This window comes from Dermochelys coriacea, chromosome 9, assembly GCF_009764565.3.
Source record: "Dermochelys coriacea isolate rDerCor1 chromosome 9, rDerCor1.pri.v4, whole genome shotgun sequence".
In the NCBI taxonomy this organism is placed as follows: Eukaryota; Metazoa; Chordata; order Testudines; family Dermochelyidae; genus Dermochelys; species Dermochelys coriacea.
Window position 1 is genome coordinate 76,330,228 of NC_050076.1, and position 24,096 is coordinate 76,354,323.

The window sequence follows — 24,096 nt, forward strand, 5'->3', positions numbered from 1 at the left end:
AAACATATTATATTATTATTTGATGCGCACAATCAGTGTGCTTGGAACTCTACTGTACATGCCCATAGTGGAAGATGGTGGTCCTTCCCTTAGTGGGTTACAGTCTAAAATGGATAAATAGCACAGTTCAGACTAGAGCTGAGTGAATAATTATCAAAGAATAATTTACCTTTTGAATTCAGCCTCTTCCTCTGCTCGGAGATAGTATGACTTCTTTGAATGTTTTGTTGTACAAAGATACTCAAAAAGCTTTTTGTGTGAAAGTTTTTCATGCTAGAATGAATGTGAGAATGTGAAGTCATTATTGGAAGTTGCAATTGGTTGATTAAGTGGTGTGCAGTCTCCATGAGAGCTTGGAGTATGTTTTTGTGGCTGGTCCCTGTGCAATTGGGGGCCTGCTGCCACCTGGCATTTTGCTGATTGGACTTGAGGGTCAAGATCTCCAATGATATGCACCCTGTGCAATCCCCCTTAAGTTAAAAGGAGCTCTGTGGAAAGTACATCAATGCAGAAACTGGCCCCATATTTCACCTTCATGGGCTATTTGAATGTTTTTCTTGGTTTTCTTGGTCTCTTTTTCATTAGCAATGAATGTTTGTGGCATTGTGAAAAGCCAGGTAACATCTCTAGCTGCATCCCATGTCAACAAAAGCTTTTAAAGGTCATTTCATGGGTACATCCTGCCTTTCCAAACATCAATCTCTTCTGTATTTAATAGTAAGCATGATCTGTCCATTCACGCTGCTTTCCCCTCATCTTAGAATTACTGGCCATGTGTCTTATCACACTGACATATCTGTGCCACTAAATACCAATTTTCTAATAGTTAAATGAAAGAGTCATGTCTTACGCAAGTTTTATTGTATAAATTAGCTAAAATATCAGCTTCATGTGGGACATCTTTCTAATGGTGCCCCTATGGCCCTTATTATTTTAGCTGTTTTACAGTTGAATGTTTCATGTTTTATGTAAGCTATGAGTACAGGTAAAGATTAAGAAAGAAAGCTACCCGTTTATAACATACTATGATTAGACCAACTACAGTAACTGATTTACAGATATGGGTATCCCCTGGGGCAGTCTTTCAACCAGATGACCAACATACCTTGCCTTTTGTTTATTTATCTTGCTACTTAATACTTCTTACAGCTCCTTTGATATGGATGAATTTATTGCATAAAACACCCTCTGCACTAACCAATGTTCCATTGCATTGATAAAATTGCAGGAAGGATTAATTAAATGAAAAGAACTTAAGAAGAATTTTCTACTTTTGATTACTTGTGACCCAGATATTTAGTATTTATCTTGTGCTGAGTCCTTACACGTGACAGGAAAGATTTTTACCTTGACATGCAGGGAGTTCAGATGGTTTAGAAGGTAACAATATTTCTTATTCACACAAAATCCAGTTCATTTATCATCAATATCCACAGGAAATAATAATCTCTTTATACATCATATTTCTCTGAGCTCCACAAGATTCTTGTTATGGTTTCTTTCCAGCTGCTTTTCTCATCCTCGTGAAAGAATTGCAGATGAAGTGTTGCTGCTTACCCATCAGTAATTCTAACAATTATTGACTGAAACCTACTGGTAATTACAACTCTGACAGTTTTTGATAAGGATTTTATATAGTTCTGATGCTCTAAAATATTGTTTCATCCATGAAGGTCTTGAACTTTAAGTTGCAGGACTCCAACACAACCATATTTTCCAGATCCTTGAATAGAAAGAGGTTAATTATGTGAAACATCAGGTCTTTACATTTATAGAACTGAAGCATAAGGCAGAGAACCAGTTCAACACTCTTGCTTTCTCTCACGCTGGAGCAATGTTATGCTGTCAATCAAACTGCTGTTCAGAAGGCAAGCAATTTGAGAAAGAAATATATCTGGCACTTCATGGCTTTCCCCATTTTATCAAAAGTCTTTCTGGAGAAGTATTTTTCTAATACATTAAAGCAATTAAAACACAAGTGGTCCAAAATCTGAGGAGACATTTCTAAAATAATTGTAATTATTAGTCTGTCTGGCACTACAGATTTTAGACTAGAGTATGCCTCATTTCCAGCTTCCATGTTTTGTAAGAAACACTGTTCATCTGTCTTTAAATACTATTTCCTGATATTTGTTGCAAGTCTCTCCATTCCATGAGCCCAGTATACAACTGCAGGAAAGCTGAATTTTACCATCTGTGAAAGTAGGTATGCTATTAAGGCCCTCACCCTGCTAATGATCAAACTGGAGTCAGAGTCTGCACATGGATGCTGCAGTTCTCCCGCTCATGTGAAGTTTCCAGGTTAGGGCTGAAATCTCGAAAGACTTACAGGCAGTCATATGACTTTATGATGAAGTTATACTATTGCTGTTGTACACTTTACTCATCGTATGAGAGAGAACAAGAAAAACCACTGAAGAACAAGTCAGCAAACCTCTGAAGAAAAAGTGCAATGCAGAAAAGAAGAATAAGTAAAGAGTGGAAAGGAATCCCTGGCTCTGCTTCCAGGGCAGCAAGGGCTATAGTCATTTTAGCATAACAGGGCAGACAATAATTATATGAGAGTTGTGAAGTGTGATACTATAGATCAGAGATTCTCCAAATTACTAGCGACCCATGGGGATCTGGAAGGTCACATGATTCTGGCGCCTTCTCCTTGCTTCCAACTGTAGAATTACATGAAAAGCAGCTCAAATAGATTAATTAATATCTTCATATTGGTTTTGCACGTAAGCAATTGTTGTAATTGGCAAAGGGGCGTTGTGCTATCAAGTATTGGTTGAGAAGTGGTCCTTGAGGCCCATGCTATGGAAAATATGAGGTCCACACTAGTACCTTTAAACCCCTGATATAGAGGGTCCATGCTTTAAACTCCAATTCAAAATAACAGGAATATCATTAAAAGAAAAGGAGTACTTGTGGAACTTTAGAGACTAACACATTTATTTGAGCATAAGCTTTGTTGAGCTACAGCTCACTTCATCGGATGCATTCATCATTGCCATTCTAAACCTGGGAATTCTTCTCTTTTTTGTGAGGGTGTCCAGTGATTAATTTTGGTTACATATTTGGCTTTGACTTTAATTTTCCTCTTGTCAGCCTTTGTAAATCAATGTGACCTAATCAGTGCTCAGCACTTTTGAAAAGCAGGTGCCTAAATATGGCACATAATTTGGCCTAAATATGGATTTAAGATCCTAAATTTAGATTCCCGTTATGGAAATTTTGGCCTGAAGCTATAGCAAATTCCTTGAAGACCCTAGGGAAAAATCAACACTGCTATTAGCGGGTACTTTTTCCAACCAGAGAAATAATGATTTAATCCAAAAAAGATGTTGTTTTATGAGATAGGGCATCAGATATACTCCAATACTGTAAAAAATGTTACCAATAATTTAAGAACTTAAAAAACAAAAAAACTTAAAAAACCAGTATTTTGAACTCTAGAGGTCATCAATAAATGTTAGACACCAATAAATGGAAAGCAGACCCAGCAATGTAGATGGTACAGTGGAAAAAATTGAATTGTGTTGAATGAGAGCAGGATAGGGACCCAATTACATAAAGCTTATGGATCATTCTCAAATATGATTTTAGCATGCCAGCAAAGAAATAAGAACAAAAAGATCAAAAGACTGTGTGGAAATTGTTTGAAAGTAGCAGAGTCCAATCTTAGTTTGCCTTGGGACAAAAATGATGACATGGTCCTGCCCTTTTGAAGTCAATGAATCATTATGCCATTGATCGATGTTGGAGTAAGATTGGCCCTGATAAAAGAATCAGAATCAAACTGTTTCAAAATACCATACAGTACTTAGAAGAAATGACAAATGGAGATTGCAAGAAAGATGGAGAAAGAGACAGGCAAAGAGAGATTAACAAAAGACTGGTGTTTTCCTGCTGATTGGTAGAACATGTAAAGTGTGATGAGCTGGAGAATGTCAGATTTTAAAGAAAAATTGGTGACTTTTAAGGTCAAGGACAGTTACTCCAAAATGCATGAGCCCTGGGGGATGCACAGAAGGAATTGTTTAAAGCAACAAATACTGGGCCTACAACTGGGCCATGTTGGAGTGAACAGCAAAGCCACCACAGCAAGGCAGCAGAGGCCTTTGACAAGTTCTGGGAAAACAAAACAAAACAAAACAAAACAAAACAAAACAAAACAAAACAAAACAAAAGAGTGACACAAAGGGTAAAGGATGCTTGGACACCTGTTATGACCGCAGTGACTAAACACACAATGACCAGATCAGGGTGGGTAATTCGAAAATCTGCCTTCTTAACCATGTGTATGTGAACTCAGCAGGGACATGAAATGGTTTTGTTTTGTTTTACTGACAATGTGTTCTTGGCATCATGTCTCTGCCTGGGGATTCAAAGCAATTTCTTATGTAACACTGGATATATTAAATGGCAGGGAGGAGAGTGAAGAGAGAAATGCATGTATCTCAATTTCTAGCTAAGAAGCACAATTAAGTTATGTTTTCAATGATCGTTTTCCATTTCTAATACACAGGTAGCAGAAATATCTATCCTAAACTCTGGATGCCCCTTATAAAGTTCAAAGTGCACAATAATCAATTAATCGGATTAAGCAACTTATATCCATGTCCAGCTGCAGTTTCAGTGCCAATACTTTTACTTTGTTATCTCACCCAATTTGTACCCAGTCCCATTCTCCTAGTTAAAGGATCACATTTGGGAACTCCAGCTCAAGTGCCTTTTGCCAACCACAAGCGCAGTTGTATGGCACGAGGAGAGCGGCAGTCTCTTAGGTAACCCAGACCCACACTAGTTATGGTATTAAAGGTCAGTACTAACACCTTGAATTTACCTAGAAACCTATAGGTGACCAGTGTGGAAGAAGCTGCTTCCCATGTAATGCTCTACTGAACAAGCAGGCCACCACATTCTGGGTTAGCTTCACTTTCTGAACAGTCTCCAGTAGAACGTATTTTAGTAGTCTGACACCGAGGCAAGAAAGGCATGGGTACGTGTAGCGTAATTCACATCTGAAACCAGAGATTTATGCCACACACCTTACTAAGTGCGGATGGAGAAATGCACTCTTCAATACAACCACACTCTGAGCACCCAGGAGTAGCCATGGGTCCAGTACAACCCCTTTGGATATGAACCGGATTGACAAATAGTGGTATGATATGCAAAAAAAACCTTTTGTTGCTGTATTTTGAAAGAAAAGCTTTGTGGAGGAATTTCACATGCTAAGGCAGCATTTGCTGGGTTGGGAGTACCCAGTGGGGGCAGCCAAGCAGCACAAAATATACTTAGAGGGAGCGGAAGCTGAGCCTCAGCGGCAGCATATTGTGCTTGCAGATCATCCTGTACAAGGAATAAATTACAGTTGAGTTTGTCAACTAATTTGGTGGAAGTATGAATTCTTTATCTATTAATCAATGTAGAGAGGCATTGAAGCAGCGATAAGCCATTCATCTCACTTTAGTTTCTTGTTTCAATTTAATTAGAGATGGCCTGAATTGATTGGAAAAATGTGAGGTATCTCTGAATTATAGAGGTATTAAATGGAGTCTCATTGGCTTTATGAGATCCTAGGAATAGCAGGTCAAGTAGACTGGACTCTTTTCCAAAACTAATACCCATAGAAACCTCCAAGGCCATAGAGATTGTTAAGACAGCAACTTTCTAATGTCTTTTAAAAGTGTCAGTTTGCTGTGGAATGTAGAATGCATAAATATGGCCCTCTTCTAATGCTCCATTCTTGTGGCAAGCAGGCCCATGTTATGTCACCACATACGTGGGTTGAGTTGGATGGATGTATGGTAAGTATTATACACTAAACCCTCCTCCTAAAGTAACTTCTCAGAGCTAGTTCTTCAAAGCAGGGATGACCGTTGTGACCTCCAAACAAGCACAAAAGCCCTCATGCCTCTAGAAGCATGAGGTTCTTTTGTGCTTGTTTGGAGGTCACAACGGTTTGGTTTAAGAGGTGAGCAAAGGTTTCAGGTAAGGAGAGATAAAAGGTCTAGCATTTGTGTTTGGCTTGGACAATCATCCCAAACTTCAGATGCTTAGCTAAACTATTTGAACCTCTATTTCCTGAGTAGGAAGGTTGAAAATTAAGTACTTTTTGGGTTCCAGGTGGAAGTACTATGTGGACAGCTTTTCTTGTGGCATTTTACCAGCTCTGATTCCATTCCAAGCCTGGGTGCAAGTGGGGAAAATATGTTTCCAGACATTTCAGAAATTTATAAGAAGGTTTATTTGATTTTAGTTTGCATCTAAAAATGAGGAGGCGGTTTGAAATTGGAGTTGAAGGTATGTGTTGTACAGGGCAAGATTTTGAACCCCTCAGTCACACTGAAGTCAGTGTGATTAACAGTGCACCAATGTATGTAAAGTGTTCTGACTTTGGTCCTTAATCTGAACTGGTTCACTCCTCTGTCTCTACATCTTTTTTTCTCTTTAATCAATTTCTCCGCCTCTAGTAGGTATTTGTGCAAGGGCTGGAGGACAAGTAATATCTTTGGGAAACTGAATTTCCTCACTTTTTAGCATTATCTTACCTCTCTGTCCTCTGAAATCAATGGTGCAACTATCATTGATTTCAACGGGAGCAGCGTTAGGCAAATGCCAAGCATTTTAAAGATCTCATGCTAAACTCTTTATATTTTATTTCTATTAAGCGGAATTTTGCAGGGGTTATAAATATGGTATAACATTTGTACACAGACACCATACACCATATTCTGTGACTTATACAAAGTCTCAATGAGTCACTTTGCTCATTTATTTTTAATGGGAGAAATTATTAATATTTTAAAGAATAAAAATGATAAATATTAGCTGCTTTCCTTGCTGCAGCTAGGTGTCCTTCCAATAAGACATCAAGAGATCATATACTGAAACTGGTGTACAATGCCACCACCATATTATGGATAAATGTGGTTCTCTTATGCATTCCATCAAGATGATTATTTAATTGCTAAAACCCCATTTTTTTATTTGCACATACAGATTTCAAGTCTGTGCATTTATAGATTTTGACACTGTATTGATATATCCTACTTTTCAGATGTCTGGCTCTGAGATTTGTGAAATTATTTTTTAAAAAAAAAGAACAAGAGTTTTGGTGGTGTCCATTCTAGCTCTCAGTGGACAGGTGCCAAAACCATTATCCCATTTGGTACCACTTGGCAGTGTCTGTAGAAAGGCTTGGGTTTGAGATGCAAAGAATCAAAACACCCCTTTCATCTCAAAAGCTGTTCTATCCATGGCCATGCTGAAACATATAGGTGAGGCAGTGTAGGGAAACTTGCATTGCTACTGCATTTGCTGTTCCGGATCTGTAGATGAGTAGAGGACTTCCAGTTTCAGGATAATCAGTCTGGCATCCTTCACCAGCATTAAAGCTTTCTGCAAAGCTCATCTTTCCATACAGACTTTCAGAATAGTGATGGATTGATGGAGGAAGGCCCCAGTGGGTTTGTGGTGTGGTTGCTGGGTTGAGTCAAGTTGGTTGTGATGGTTTCGTGAGGCCAGTAATTCATAATATGGTATTTTAAAATGCAGTTTTAAAATGTTTTACTAGGTGTTTGTACAATGTGAAGTGCTTAGAACTTGGAGCAGGCACTGTAACAGTCAAAATAAATAACATTCACATTATATTTTATGGTGTAGATAATGATGGCTCTTGTACGGGCATCATGGGGATATATGGGTGGGAAGAGCCCAGCAATGAGAGCCTAGACCCATGTTTATGCAGTTATGCCAGGGCTTCCCACAATAGCAGTTTCTCTTTTTTGTGGGGAGCACATGCACACATTGTTCCTATTTCTTCACACTGCCAGGCAAATTGTGCCAAAGCAACTGTGTGACGGCAGGACTCTGGGCCTCTATACTAGCCTGCAGAGAGGGCCAGTGCACTGTGGGGAGTTGTGCCAGTTTGATGGATGATGCAGTTGGTGCACTAAGCAGCCTCAGGAGAGAATGCACTTGCTTGCAGTACAATCTCTCCTAGTGCCCTCTTGGGGTGGCATAGCTCCATGCTGCTCCCTATGCAGGGCTGTGGAATAAATGCCATGATCTAGCCAAAGTAATATGAAAACTTCTACTGAGACATCTGACAGCACAATGAAAGTATCTTAGTCACCTTTGTCCGGCTTGTCCTTGTCCGTCCCTCCACAAACGCAAGTCGACGCCATACCATTCCGTTTTGTTTCCAGCACGTCCTTTCCATTTCTGGCCAAAGAGTTTTGTCATGGGATCGGCCCAGCACATTGTTGGTCTACCCAGTGGTCACTTATGGTCTCTTGGGATCCAGTCACTGATGCGGGTTGCCCACCTATTGTCTTGCCTATGGACTACATGACCCACGCATCTTCATTTTGCGTCATACATGGCCTGCACTACATCAGTCACCTCTGTACACCTTCTGATCTCTTCATTGGGTATATGATCATGGAGCAATATTTTACACAAAATCCTACCTCCCTACCTCAGTGTTGGTGTGGGGATGAACAGGGTTTGACAGCAAATTACCTCGGAGCTTATGCTCTGGCAGGTCTTACCAAGCTGAGAAGGTGTTGAGCTAGCGTCTAGGGTAGTAAGGAGTCTGAATGTACCTCTGTTACTCCAGGGCAACCCAGCCAAAGTGGAGGGGGTACTGCAGCTACAGGGCACAAGGGACGGCACCCTGAATGCACTGCTGCAAAATTCTTCTGCCAAATAAACCATACAAAGCAGAATAAACCAGGAAACTGAGCACAGAATCATGAGTCAGCATGACCAATGCTTACAACCCGGGGTAGCACAGGACAAAAAATGGAAAGTGACTAGAAGAACAGTCCACTATTTATTGCAAGTCACAATACAAGAACACTATCATCTGATCCGTTCATTGATACTTATATTGAAGTAATAAAATCAATAAAAGCAGACATCATCGGGATATGAGAAAGAAGAACGAAAGACCTCATTGCACAATGGAAAAGCGGAGAGCAAATATTCATAGGAAGCTCATTTGACAATAGGGCAAGAACTGGAGGCATTGGATTCATTGTCTTAGTAGCAAATTAAAAAAAAATCTAACCAATTCTGCCAGTTACAGGCTATGACCAGGAAATATGATGGCAACTTGTGTAGCCCAGATCAGATTTTCTTTTGGCTAATTCTTTGCTCCTGTTGTCACACAAATGTCATTAGAAGTTGCATCATTCAGGCCTTTTTAATGTATTCCTATCGCTTGCATGATGCATTTTAGTAGGAATATTTTCACTGCAGCAAATACCATAAACAGTTTCCACACTACAGTATGTTATACTGACACCAGAATTGGTTCTTCTGATGCTTCATTTCTTTTATGCTGAGAATTCAGGACCAATTCAGCTTGGTTTTATGCATCATTAGAGATTTACAATTACTTTGCTATAGTTTCTTTCTGCAAGCCTATCTCTCATGGTTAATGTTATGGATGTCCTGTTGTGTAGAGGCTGGTGTTAGCTACCTTATAGCAATAAAGTGTTTGCGAAGGATTTAGAATTATGAGTGGCAAAATTCCCCATGCAGTGGCTGTAATCCTGTTATCCCTTGCTGAGCTTGGGTTGAAATATTTCTTCATCTGTTCAAATTAGGACAAATGCTGCTTCTTTAAGAGGTTTCAAGGCATTTCCATATCATTTTTGTTGAATTACTGCAAGCAGAGATGAGAAAATTATGAAAAATTCCATTTGGGTTTCCATGATATTTAAAATACAATGATGTTGTATTAGAATATGATAAACAGGAAGGCTGCTTCACTTTTTGACCTGACCGATTTTAAAGCAGGTAATTATTTAGGACCTAATATTTTTTTAATTTTTACTTATGTTGCTAAATTGCATTGATTTCATAGTGTTTGGCATGTGTATAATAAGTTGTGGACCCTGTACATACTATAATTCACACAACTCATGATCTATGTCAGTACTACACTGCATGGAAACAAACATGGATTAGAGAGAGGAATATGGGATTGATGTAAGGCCCATTAAAATCAATGGAAAGACTTCAATTATTTTCAGTAGCCCTTAGATCAGGCCCTAAATGAGCAAATTACAATTGCATAGTTTTCTATTTACATACCTGTGTTATACATTAATTTAGTACCCTTTTGTATGCTTATTTAGATTAACAGGTTGCCAGGAGCATCACCAGCAGTGTTTCCCAAGGCTTCAGTGCAAGGATTATGTAGTCAATCCACACATGGCTTAAATTGTAGAAAAAATTGACATAGTTATCAGGGAAGCTTTGACAACAAGGACAGGCACACTATCTGGGATATTCCCTCAGAGATTCTTCTTCCATATAACGAATGTACTCAGGTCCACAGTATGGGCCACCAGACCTGGATGAAATTTGCAAAGCTTTTGAGGAAAAGCTTACCTCAGCCCTATGCAAGTCTTTAATAGACCAAGTCATAAAAAAAACTGTTGATCTTGAATGACGTTAGAAAAAAGACATATTGAAAGTATTGGAGGGCAGTGTTTTGGAAGAGTGTGGAAGGTTGTATGGAGTTTTTAAATCCACTGTTATAACGTAGTAATCTTTCTCCTTTTATACAGAACAACTTGGATCCCAGTGAGAATGAATAGACCTGACTTACAAGATTCTGATACCTGCTGGTCATGTAAGTGTATCAAAAGGACACTCTTATCTGTTCTTTTTGAGTATCCTTTAATTAAACCATTTTGGAACATGGCTGAAAAAAAGACATCATGCTATCTGATTAAGTAATTCCAGTGATAAGCTGCCAGAAGCTGAAGAACCGGTTCCTTCAGTCGCTCCGAGCCTTCGGTAGCACTTCAGCAGCACATCCTTCAGTCACTCCAGGTCTTCAGCAGCATACAAAAGGGTATTCCGAAGGCTCGGAGCGAGTGAAGGACCTGCTGCCGAACTGCTGCCGAAGGCTCGGAGTGTCGCCGGGTGAGTAAAAATTTCACAGGGGAGCCTCCCCAGCCGAGAGCTCAGGCGGGACGGACAGGATGGTCCCGTGGGCCGCATGTGGCCTGCGGGCTGGTGTTTGCCCACTCTTTTAACAACTGGTTCTAAACCAGCTTCTAAATTTAACAACCTGTTTGTGCAAACCGATGTGAACCGGCTCCAGCTCACCACTGTTTATATGACTATAATGTACAAGTATATTTCATAGAATATTCACAAATATACATGCCACACTCCCACTGAGTTCAATGCTTGGATGGTTTGCAGGGTCTGGTTCTTAATGAAATAAATGCTATTTCCTTCCTGCACTTTTATTTCTAGTTTTGCATAGTCATTGCATTTGCTGTTACCTTACACAATTATGACCTACTTTTTTGTTTGCTTGTCTTTTTTCCCCACTGTGTTAAAATGCTCACTGACAATTTGGGTTCCTTTGTGTAGAGCTACAGAATCAGGCAACAGAGAAAATGTGCCTGTTCATCTATAAACTACCCATCAGTGAGTAGATACAGGCATTACATATTAGTAAAACAGAGAAAATGTTCAGATAAGATTATAGTGGAAAGTCTTTTATAAAACAGTGTTTTCAGCAAAGTGTGTCTCCAAAAGGCATCAATTCCCATGAAGATGTTAATGTTTTTGAATAGGCAATTCCAGGGTTGTTACAATACCCTTGGATTTACCATTTCTGAGGAGGATGGTTTTTCTGTAAGCATTATCGTAACCAGAGACTATGATTTCACCATCATTTCCAAGTCTGCATTGTTCATTGCCTAGCAGGTAATACACCAATTGGTAATTGTTTTGGTAATGCACCAATTGCCCTAATACTATGAAAAACATTGTTCATGTGATAACATTTGACTTCCCAACTGCTGGATAAAATTGAGACCTGAAATAAACAGGTACAACTCCCATGAAAGTCTCTGGAGCAAATGCACCCCCACAGCTTCAGAGGTGGGGATCATTGTGTGGATCTTCTGGGGGGAAGGGCTGGAGCTCCTTTAAGTGAAGTTTATTTCACTTCCCTCTTGAGAGCCCGCTTTTCATAGTTTGGGGGAGGGTAGTTGGCAGAAATTCTCATGAAGCCCATTGGCTTCTGCGCACCAATGGGGAAGGCATATAGACCTTATTCTGAGTTCTATGTGCCATTACACTCTGGACCAGCAGCTCCCACCCATGCAATTAGTGTAGTTGGATCTGTTTCAGGCATAGTGCTAATTACCTTTTGGGGACTGGGAAGGAATTTTTCCCTCCCTGTAAGGTGGGTTTTTTTTTGCCTGCCCCACAACACAGAGACATGGGGGTCCAACAGGAAGTTACATCCAAGTTGTCTCACCTTGGCAGTGCAGGTACAGTACAGGTGCAATATAGTGCAGGGAATTGTTCAATAGTGATCTGTTCCCTGATAAATCAGACTAGGAAGTGAATTTAGGGGAAGCTGGGGAAAGAGGTTGGGGGCTTTTAGTGTCTCCAACCCTTTAATCATCATACTCTGAGTGGTGGGGTCCTAATATTCTGGCCACAGGTGTGGGAGAGGTAGCGGGCTGATGACAGCCATCCATCAGGCAGAGTGTATTATTGAAAGAAAAAAGAGTGACCCGTATCATACAAGTTATTGCCGGATAGTTCATAATAGAGTTAAATTAATAAGATTGTGGCCAGTTAAACCACATCCCTTGTGTCATTTTTCTTCCTGCATGTCCAGGACAATTCAGCAGTGGAATAAATAGTGCCATAAGTGATGGCTAGTGTATCAGTTTACCCCATCTTGTTTTGACCAGCCTTCCATCAAATGTAATGTATCAAAGATCACAAGAGTGCATTTTGAGAGCATTTTATTTTGCTGGGTGAGGTGGAAGCAGCTTACAATTGATTATTATGTTAAATACTCTTTGTTCTAGCAACAGAGAATTATGAGGAACTATAAAGTGCATCTCCCTTTGCACTTTTGGCTACTGTGGGAGCTGGGATGCTGAATAGATGGACCTCTGGTCTGATCCATTATGGCAGTTGCTATGTATCAGTCCTCTACAAGTCAATATACTACATAAATGAATACAACATAATGCTCAAGTGTACAAAGATACGAAAATACCTGTTATAACATGGTAATGTGACTTCTAGAACAATAAAAAAATAAGAACTTGAGACTGCCTGGCTTTAATGGAGCAGTTCCAAGAAGGCAGGGTCCTGAGTGTTTTCAACATCCCATAATTCAAGAGTAAAATTATAATTACAATTTCACCCATTTCTGGCCTTGAGAAACCTATGCTAATATTTATTATTATGTGATTGACCTATGATTTCTCCATCATTTACATTAGCAACCTAGGATATTCATAGTAACACCCTTTAAATCATGTAAGCAGAAGTCAACAGTGCACAGTGAAACCACATACTGCAGTTTATTTATTTAGCTAGTACAATCTATCTTGACAAGACAACCTTATGAAATGCATCATCTCATTTCCATAGGGTCTCTAGGGGACATCAGGCACATATGATCATATAATACATTTTCTATAATCTCACAAAATGAGTCAATTCAATCATAGGTACAAACAACAAAATAAAATCAGTCTTTCAATACCAACATTGACTGACATCATCTGTAAATGTCAGAAAAACTCTGACATGGATCTTTTACAACATGTATCACCTCTATACGTTTTTGGAAGGAATTCTCAGAAAAAAATGTGGAATAAGAGTAATTTAATTTGATTTAACCTCTTTCCTAATCTTGGAACTTCAATTTTAAATAAATTGATGACATCAATTTATACATTTTTATCAGAATTTAAGATAGAAATCGTTGATCTCTTTAGAGGGTTTTCTTGAATGATATGAAAATACTATGCAAAAAATCTTTTCATTGCATGGCCATTTAAGTGAATGTGTCCTGCTTATGAATATCCAAAGGTAGAATCTGCCCCTCTGTTGCCGTCTTTCAAGCATGTCTCTTGCAAATGGCTGAGAGATACCGAATTAATAGTTTGCTTTTATTCTTCAGTAAATATGCTCTTCCAATAATCTTTATGAATAGATAAGTACTCCCTGAAAGTCTGGGATGTCCTTTCCATGGACCATGTTTCAGGGAAAGTGTATATACATGGAGTGTGGTGCAGACAGATGGTTGTTTTTGAACATCAGAGTGTTACCTATCCCCACTGGCAATAATTAATAGTAATATTTCTAATACTAGACTTGTTTCATTCAGCACACTACATTTAGTCTGACATAACTGGTACCACCTGCTGTAAATACTATAATTTTTATTAATGCTAAAAACACTAATAAAAAAATCAATAGAAACAAAAGTTCTTTTAGTCAGGAGAGAAAGGTTATAAAAGTGGGTCTTTGTTGCTTAGTATAAATATTTTTTCACAAATTAGCATCCAGAAGAACTGACAGTGGGAGCATACAGAAATGAAGGTGGTCGGGGAGGTTGCACTTGAATATACAAGTGAGGTTGCAAGATGAGTCTGGGGCTTGTCACATAACTTTAAAGATAGCAAAATGACTTGGATTTATCTTCTAGGTGAAGGGAGAAATGGAAAATGTTCTACATATCACATTATTGTTATTTGTGGGAAAATTTCAGTCTTCCTTTTGGATTAATAGCACACCTCCTATTTGTGACACCCCCTCCCAACCCAGTTTTTCGCACTGGAGGACTCACCAGTGTATCTGTTAGAATCCCTTGTGAAAATTTGTCTAACCTGTAAATAAGGACCCATAAATGTGGCTGTAAAGGTGATTCTCTTTTGTGGTTATTCTTTCTGGGTTAGGTTTAAAATGTGCATGCTGAGTTTTTGTAAACACCATAAGGTTAACTTTCATGAGGGGCATGGATGTTAAACTGGACAGCCCCCCTTAAGTCAACCTATAGTAAGTGGCATAGCTAAATCCTTCTGATTATTTAGTTTGATTTATAAAATACAATTTAAAAATGCCCACCCCTGGTTATGGGTGCCCTGCCATTACTTAGAATTACAGAACTCATGCAAATCCAAGCAGCTTTACCTGTAATTTAAAAAAAGAAGTCTTCAGACAAAACCCAATACTCCACATTGCCTTCAATCATTCCCCTCCCATCGGAACCCTCATCCTTCTCAAAAGCCAGGGAAATCAGGTGGGCCTTTTAGCTGGCCCTGAAAGTCAACAGGTTTGGGCTGTCTCAGACCATTTTGGACCAAGGGTGGGGAAGTGGGTTCCAAAGCCGAGAGACCCCCACAAAGAATGCCCTGCCATCAGCCTCCTCCCCTTTAACCCGGCCCAAAGCTCTAAACATGAGATCTCTTTCTTAGATGTTAATCAAGGTAAACTAGTGAGAGCAATACAGGACCATCTTTCTGAGCAGTGATGCTAGATTATAATAATGAACAATTTATATAGCGCTGCACTTTACCAAGACAGAGCCAAATACACACAGTGCGCTACCTCAGGAAAAATTCTCATTGACCTGAAAGATAACTTTTCCTGAGAAGAGAAGCTGGAGCAAGCTCATGGAGTAAAACGTTTCCCTTATCATGAGCAATCTAATTATAAGAGACTTATTAGCAATGTAGAAACTAATGTTGAGTCAGAAAAATAGACTTTCTGGAAGGAATGTTTTGTAGCAAAATGAGTTTTGCAGATAGAAATTGTGCCAAATCCAGATGGCTATAAGACTGTCTCCAAATGACTGTGAATGGTACATTGCCATACCAAATGAGTGCAATATATGTTGTGCTTTGCTTCCAAACTGTACTTAGATTTTGTAAAACCTCTGGGGAAAGGCTGGCTTTTAATCCTTGCTCCTCTGCACTTCCACTTCTCAGCTTTTTTCCACTCTCTGCTCTTGTCTTATTTTCCCCCTTTTCACTTTTAATAATATATTTTTAGAACAACATTCTTTTAACTGTAAATTCAGAGCTTTTACTCAACTTACATTTTTTAAAAAATGTGCTTAAAAATTTTGTAAACTAAAAACCGAAAGAACTTTACAGCAGTCTGTAACTGCCAAACATCCTGGCATTGTTGCCTGAAAATGAATGTCAATGAACCTAATAAGTTAATCGGACTTTGTCAGCCTGTTGGCATCTGTGAAAGCTACTGCCTAGATGTATACCCAAGAGGAAGAGAAGAAAGGGATGGGTGAATAAAAAAGTATGAACAGTATCCAGATATGGAGTTCTTGTCATTGTTTTGCATTGTTTCTTTGGGCCAGATCATCAGCAGGTGTAAATTGTCACAGCTCCATTGACTTCACTTGAGAAATGACAGGGTACATCAGCTGAGGATCTCACCTTTTCATGTTTTCTTTCTTTCATTCAACATTAACTATTAACTAAGAGTTGGTCTACCATCCAAGCTTAGGCCCCAGTCCCACAAGCACTGATTATCACACTGTGCTAAGAAGTTTGCTCTCTAAAATCATCACAATAGGAACATGTTTTACTCTAGTTGCATTTACATTTCTTTTAGTTTTACTTTTGCAACAATAGTGGAAAAAAATATTAACAGAATGGAAACCTTTGCCAGCATGAGCACCAGTAAATCAGTGACCCCAGGACTACATAAAATCAATTGATACTATCATAAAAACAAACAAACAAATGTGGATAAAATAAAGTGTGCAAGAAACCAATAATGAATTATACCTAAACTTATCTCATTCATGTTGGACCATTGATTTAATTTGGGGGAAGAGGGGTTGTGTAAGGGAGAAAAATGAAGTACACATATCTCTAATGGGGCAGGAATCTTGCATTGAAACATCAATGTTAATGGCAAGTGTTCAGATGCAATGGTGATTAATATAATATAGGCAGAGATACATAGAGCTGGAACAGGATAATAGGTGACAACCATTTCTTGTTATTTCAGTTGATGGCACTGTCATCCCTAAGCACATTGTTGTAAACAGGAAAGGCTGGTATCAAAATGCGCTCCTATTGCCAAGAAGGCTAATGGCATATTGGGCTGCATTAGTAGGAGCATTGCCAGCAGATCAAGGGAAGTGATTATTCCCATCTATTCAGCACTGGTGAGGCCACATCTGGAGTATTATGTCCAGTTTTAGGCCCCCCACTACAGAAAGGATGTGAACAAATTGGAGAGAATCCAATGGAGGACAACGAGAATGATTAGGGGGCTGACATACATGACTTATGAGGAGAGGTTGAGGGAACTGGGCTTATTTAGTCTGCAGAAGAGAAGATGAGGGGGGATTTGATAACAGCCTTCAACTATGTGAAGGGGGGGGTCCCAAAGAGGATGGAGCTCGGCTGTTCTCAGTGGTGACAGATGACAGAACAAGGAGCAATGGTCTCAAGTTGCAATGGAGGAGGTCTAGGTTGGATATTAGGAAAAATTATTTTACTAGGAGGGTGGTAAAGCACTGGAATGGGTTACCTAGAGAAGTAGCGGAATCTCCATCCTTAGAGGTTTTCAAGGCCTGGCTTGACAAAGCCCTGGCTGGGATAATTTAGTTGGGATTGGTCCTGCTTTGAGCAGGGGGTTGGACTAGATGACCTCTTGAGGTCTCTTCCAACCCTAATCTTCTATGATTCTATGATAAAGCTCATGGAAGTCAATGGAAAGTCTCCCATTGACTCCTGGGGTTCAGATTAGGCCCAAAGTGAACATTCCTCATTCACATAGTTTACTGGAACAGAGGGTCAATGCATAGAAACTGTAGCAAGTGTAGGATTAAACGGTCCCATGTCTGGCCAAGATCCACTCACTGTAGGGAGTGCATATTTGATGCTTTGTATTTGTGTCATGGAGGAGTACAAGTCCTCTGTTGTCCCCCATCAGTGATACCTCAATACTGAGTTTAAAAGGTATTTTGCAATATCAGGATTGAGTCTTAACATAGGAAGTTGATGGCAGGAGACTCAGAACAGGACTGCTTTCTTTCCTTGTATCTTTCCCCAGTATGCTACATGTCTCCGTGGATACTGCTGGCATATCGTGGTGCACTTCATTTATCAGTTTTGCTCTCTGACCTGTTGTAAAGTGGATGAGAAATTTTTGAGACACTGTATTTGTTTTATGGGCAATGAATTTTCAAGTTTCATGTAGTTTCCTATGTTTTTCATAGAAAAAATGAGAGTTGGGTAAAGTTATGGCAGAGTCAAAATTTGAATGCTTATGTCTTTGGCAGCTTTCAGGCTGACCGTGCCAAATACCCTGCTTTACACAGTCAGTTGTGACCGATTCTCAGCTGGCTGGAGTTATGCTGGCAGAGATACCCCCTACACAGGAGTATTCTCCCTTGACAATCTTGGATCACTTTAGGTTCACTTTGCACCATGTAGTACATATAGTTTTTCCACACTTGCTGAGAATCTGTTTCAGAAAATTTAAACACAGATCTCAAAGACAGAACTCCTACCGACACTTTATTTGCTGATATTCTAAAACCAAAATTTTACTTGCCCCTGTCACTCTAGATGGGTAGTCTAACAAGAGCAATTGGGGGTGATGCTGTCATAGGGATTCAGCAAACCATCCCAATTCAGCAAAGCACTTAAGCATGTGCTGGAATCCAGCTGACTTCAATAGGATTTAAGCACATATGCTTTGTTGAATTGGGGCCATAAACTATCTGCGTTCCCTGAGGTTTTCATGCTGGTATTCCCTTTTGAGATGTAAAGTACCTGAACTTTTCCAAATTAGTTAGGTCATCTCCAGTTAACATGTATCAGTGCATAAAATTTCTTAATTATTACATTTTTAATTAAAATGCCCCCTCCCCTCCTTTCTTCTCTCCATCCTCCTCCTCTGCCTACACCTGCTGTTCTGATGCAGCATGATGCAGGCACAATCAAACCTGGGACCTCTGGAGCTTAGTGCATGAGCTAAAAGCCACCTGGCTGTTAGCTAAGGCTGTGCAGCAGACTCATTTTATCTCTCTAAGTGGCCTCGGTGCCACTAGGTGGGATAGAACACCACACCCAGAAGGTGTGTGGGTTATATACTTCCCCTAGTTGAGGAAGCGCATCCCAAGCTTCAGAGTCTTCCCAGTTGAAATCCCGGATGAGCCCCCACTTGTAATGCTGACAGATCCCGGTCGTCAGGATTGAACCTGGGACTTCTGGAGTTTAGTGTATGAGCCTCTACTACATGAGCTAAAAGCTAGCTGCCTGTTAGTTAAGGCTGTAGAGCAAACTTATTAATCTCTCTCTCTCTCAGTGGTCTCAGTGCCACTAGATGTGACAGAACACCACACCCAGGAGGTGTGTGGGTTACACAAGGATGAACATGCCTGATCCACTACCATCCAGAATTAATGTTAACTTTGGACTTTGTTAATTATTGCTCTCTTGCTCACTTCTCTAAATGTTGCTACTCTGAAAAGTCAGGTTGAACATGGTGTTGAATAATCAAACTATATTCCTTCCAAGACAACTTCTGGGTATGTTGATGAAACAATAAATGGCTAAAAATGTACTGTACGTATGATAAAATAAATTTTAATTATACCCTTATTGAAAAGTCTCCAGAATTTGATCAGAAATGACAACCTTTCTATAGGTGTTTTAAACTGTCCTATAGAATTTAATAGAGTTATTTTCCTTTTATAGAATTCTGTAGAATGGTTAAAAAAACATAGCAAATATCTAATTCTTGGATATATTCAATAGGGCCTTTTTAGAGTATTTTCTATAAATTCCTGTGCTTTCATCCCTATTGAGGGATGAAAGATTTTTTTCCATGAAGATGAAGTTCAAAACTATAACAAAATTCAAATGTGATTACATGATATTTATTGTAATAGAAGGGGCAACATTTACCTGAATCTCTATTCCTTGAGCATCTAAATCTTCCACTACTGTGGAAGACTGCAAGATCAGGCCTCGAGCCAACAGGAAGTACAATTTTTACAAGCAAATAAGGAAGCCAATATAACTCTGGACTGTGTGATAACATTCAGGAGATCAGGGCATTTTTCAGTCTTACCCAGCTCTTATAAATTAATGTGGAACCAATGTCTCCATTTAACCAAAGGGAAACCCTAAAGCTGTGCTGGAATGAAACACAGCATTGTAACTCCTGATGATATGCCTAAACTTTGCATGTGTAAATAAATACAGACAGCTAATGTTATTTCTAATTTTAGTTTGATGTAACCAATTACATTTTTCACATGCGTTAGTGATGTGTCATGTCAAGGAAACAAATTTACTTAGTGTGTAGTAACTGTTAATGAAGAAGTAAAACAAACATCATACCCAATCCACAATTATAATTGTGAGGTATTGTCTAATAATAACTGGAAATAGACAAGCTGATGGATAATTTCTATCAATGGACTAAATTAAATGAATGAAAAATTAAAAGAGCATTACATGACTGACACAGATATTTCACAGGTAAGGTGGACTTGGCCAGAGATTCAGGCAAGTGGTTAAAAGTACTTTAAGCTCATTGTTGTGTGAAATTTAAAAATAGACATGACAGAATCAAATCTTTCCCCCACTGATCACACATTGCTGCAAGTGGGGAGAAATTCTATAGAAGTCAATGGCAGTTTTGAAAATTCATTAAGTAACATCGGTATACAGGTTCTGGAAATGCTACAGATAAATTAACTACTTGCCATCCTAGAGCTGTAACCAAAAATCCCATATAAAACTAAATAGGAACATTGTGGACATGGCATTGGATTTGTGAAAAGAAATCCTGTGTTGGTTGTTGTACTGGTGAAACATGCTCAGCCTAGCTGGGTGGAAAATGCTGATTTGTTGAGAGTGAAACATTTATATAATACAATATAAAATTTGTAAAAAGTCTATAGGAATGAAACATTTTGATTTTATCTGATTTTGATCTGAAATGAATTGTTTTGTGGGAAATTTTGAAATGTTTTGGTTTTGTTCCATTTTGGAAGTGAAAAAATTCAAAGACACAGAATTTCCTCTGAAACAAAAAATCTAGTTCTAGCTCGGCTATAGGAAAACTAAAAGCAGAAAGTCTCAATATAGACAGAAAGTCAAAAGCCATCACTCAGTGTTGATCTGAATACCCTTGTTACTGGCTGTACTCACTATCACAAAAGGATGGACTTAGAAAAGAGGTAAGCAGCAAAAGTTTGGGTAAAAACAGAACTCAAAAAGAATATTGCAGAATCTTGATGGAAATCAGGAAACCACCTGCTCTCCGAGTCTAAGCTGTAGTTTCAGCTTCATTTCTGAGTGATGTATGTTTATACCAAATTAATAAAAAAAGAAGTCTGTCTGAGTGAAGATGATCAGATAATTGTTTGTTTTCCAATATTATACAGCAAAGTGAGAAACAAAACTAAAATTGAAAGTGATAAAGGACTAGTTTAAAGGTAAAGAAGTGGAGAAAAAAACTTGGGGACATAATGTAAAAATCAGGAAAGTAGGAATAAAATGAGGAATTTAGGAGAACTACGTATTACAAAGGGCCAGGTGGGCCTTCACTTCTGCCTGTGTAAGCCTCATTGGTGTCCATGGAAATCATGCAGGAATTTGAAGGTAGATATTGGTCCCATGGAATGAATTCCCAGGGAAGTCAATTGAAACAAAGTTCTATATCCTGCTATCATTTGGTACTCAGAACTTTCATTGAAGTCAGTGGGGATTAGGAGGGTCTCACTAACAGGAAATGGCCCAAACAGTTTAAAGGGGTTTAAGAGACACTTATCTTTGATCCTTTTGAGTGAGGGGATGATGAAAAAAAGCAGAGAGGATGGATTAAGAATACTAAAAAAGGAAGATATTTTGGATAGGATAATGTTCTCCTAAAATGTCCTGGGTACTGAAAAGAAAAGAGAATGCACCTTAGGCACATCTGGTATCAGCAAGCACATTGCTCAGTGCAGCTCTCTCAGAAATGAGATTTTGCAAGGCAGGGGATAAAGCTGCAGAGTAGGAAAACTCAGGCAAACGGTGCTGCAGTGCTAACAAAATAGAACTATTGTGAAAAACAGTGATTTCCTGTTGTAGCACTGACCAAGGAAACCAAGTCACAGAGGGTGGCCATCTCACAATGCTTTTATAAGAGAAACAAGATGGGTGAGGTAATAAGTTGGACCAAGCTTCAAGCTTGTCTCTTTCACCAACAGAAGCTGGTCCAGTAAAAGATATAACCTCACCCACCATGTCTCTCTAATCTGGTGGATCCAACACCCAGTACATTTTATAAACACAGTGAATTTTATACACACACAAGCAATAATAACCCACTTTTCAGCACAATAATGATAACTATAAGGAAGTGAAGAGTGAGATGATGAAATTCTTGAGTCTATTTGAGATGCTATTGAGTAGGAATCATGAGGTGAACTTACATGGTAGCGAGATTGTGTTGCTGGAAGACATGGAAACATGATAACTCAGAGCTAGATTCTGCCACTCTTACTGATGTTGAGTTATCCTGCAAGTAGTCCCATTTGTGTCCCTCAGCTCGAATTGCTATCTTTCCCCACGCTTCCCCTTTACTTCTTTCCTTGTTCAGTCACCTTTGTATCATCTAAAGACAGAAGACACACTAGATTAGGAATGGTTAAGGAACAGGAATCCTACTGAGTGGATTAACACTCTTGCCATTTTCACTTCAATTTGCCCATACACCAATCCTCACACTAAATTTTTTGTCTCCACGGGTCTGATGGAGGTGTGGGGTGCAGAACCCACCTTTCAATCACTGACCTCAGTGTTTAGGAAAGCCCATAGAAAATCAAGACAGAAAGTTCTGCATACAGATTAGTAAAAGTTTACAGGCAAAAGTACGAAGCGTAGAAGAGGACTTGTTTAGAAACAATGTTCATTGGTTATTGTTCTTGCTTGTTATAATTAATTGCTGAATCACTACCTTCTATCATGAAAAAAATATCTTTAAAAGTCAAATATCATCTCAGATGCACTTTTCGGCTGCTGGCCATCCCTCAAGATGGCAGACAAGCTGCAGAAGTGGGAATTGCAAATAAGTAAGAGTTTGTCCTGTTGTTTCAGAGTAGCAGCTGTGTTAGTCTGTATTCGCAAAAAAGAAAAGGAGTACTTGTGGCACCTTAGAGACTAACAAATTTATTTGAGCATAAGCTTTCGTGAGCTACAGCTCACTTCATCGGATGCATTTGGTGGAAAATACAGTGCGGAGATTTATATACACACACAGAGAACATGAAACAATGAGTTTTATCATACACACTGTAAGGAGAGTGATCACTTAAGATGAGCTATTACCAGCAGAAAGGAGGGGGGGAAGGAGGAAAACCTTTTGTGGTGATAATCAAGGTGAGCCATTTCCAGCAGTTAACAAGAATGTCTGAGGAACAGTGGGGGATGGGGCGGGGGAAGAAATAACATGGGGAAATAGCTTTACTTTATGTAATGACCCATCCACTACCAGTCTCTATTCAAGCCTAAGTTAATTGTATCCAGTTTTCAAATTAATTCCAATTCAGCAGTCTCTCGTTGGAGTCTGTTTTTGAAGTTGAAGGACAGCCACTCTCAGGTCTGTAATCAAGTGACCAGAGAGATTGAAGTGTTCTCTGACCGGTTTTTGAATGTTATAATTCTTGACGTCTGATTTGTGTCCATTTATTCTTTTACGTAGAGACTGTCCAGTTTGACCAATGTACATGGCAGAGGGGCATTGCTGGCACATGATGGCATATATCACATTGGTAGATGCGCAGGTGAATGAGCCTCTGATAGTGTGGCTGATGTGATTAGGCCCTATGATGGTATCCCCTGAATAGATATGTGGACAGAGTTTGCAATGGGCTTTTTTGCAAGGATAGGTTCCTGGGTTAGTGGTTCTGTTGTGTGGTGTGTGGTTGCTGGTGAGTATTTGCTTCAGGTTGGGGGGCTGTCTGTAAGCAAGGACTGGCCTGTCTCCCAAGATCTGTGAGAGTGATGGGTCGTCCTTCAGGATAGGTTGTAGATCCTTGATGATGCGTTGGAGAGGTTTTAGTTGGGGGCTGAAGGTGATGGCTAGTGGCGTTCTGTTATTTTCTTTGTTGGGCCTGTCCTGTAGTAGGTGACTTCTGGGTACTCTTCTGGCTCTGTCAATCTGTTTCTTCACTTCAGCAGGTGGGTATTGTAGTTGTAGGAATGCATGATAGAGATCTTGTAGGTGTTTGTCTGAGGGGTTGGAGCAAATGCGGTTATA

General features: G+C 39.3%; 1 long non-coding RNA gene across 10 annotated transcripts in view; it reads left to right on the plus strand.

Moving 5' to 3' along the window:
• Positions 1-24,096, plus strand: part of LOC119860932 — a 162,874-nt gene that overhangs the window by 100,831 nt on the left and 37,947 nt on the right. For all 10 annotated transcript variants that reach the window (XR_005294694.2, XR_006274003.1, XR_006274004.1 and 7 more), the window contains one exon: positions 10,584-10,648. This is a non-coding gene — a long non-coding RNA (uncharacterized LOC119860932). The remainder of the gene's footprint in view (positions 1-10,583; positions 10,649-24,096) is intronic.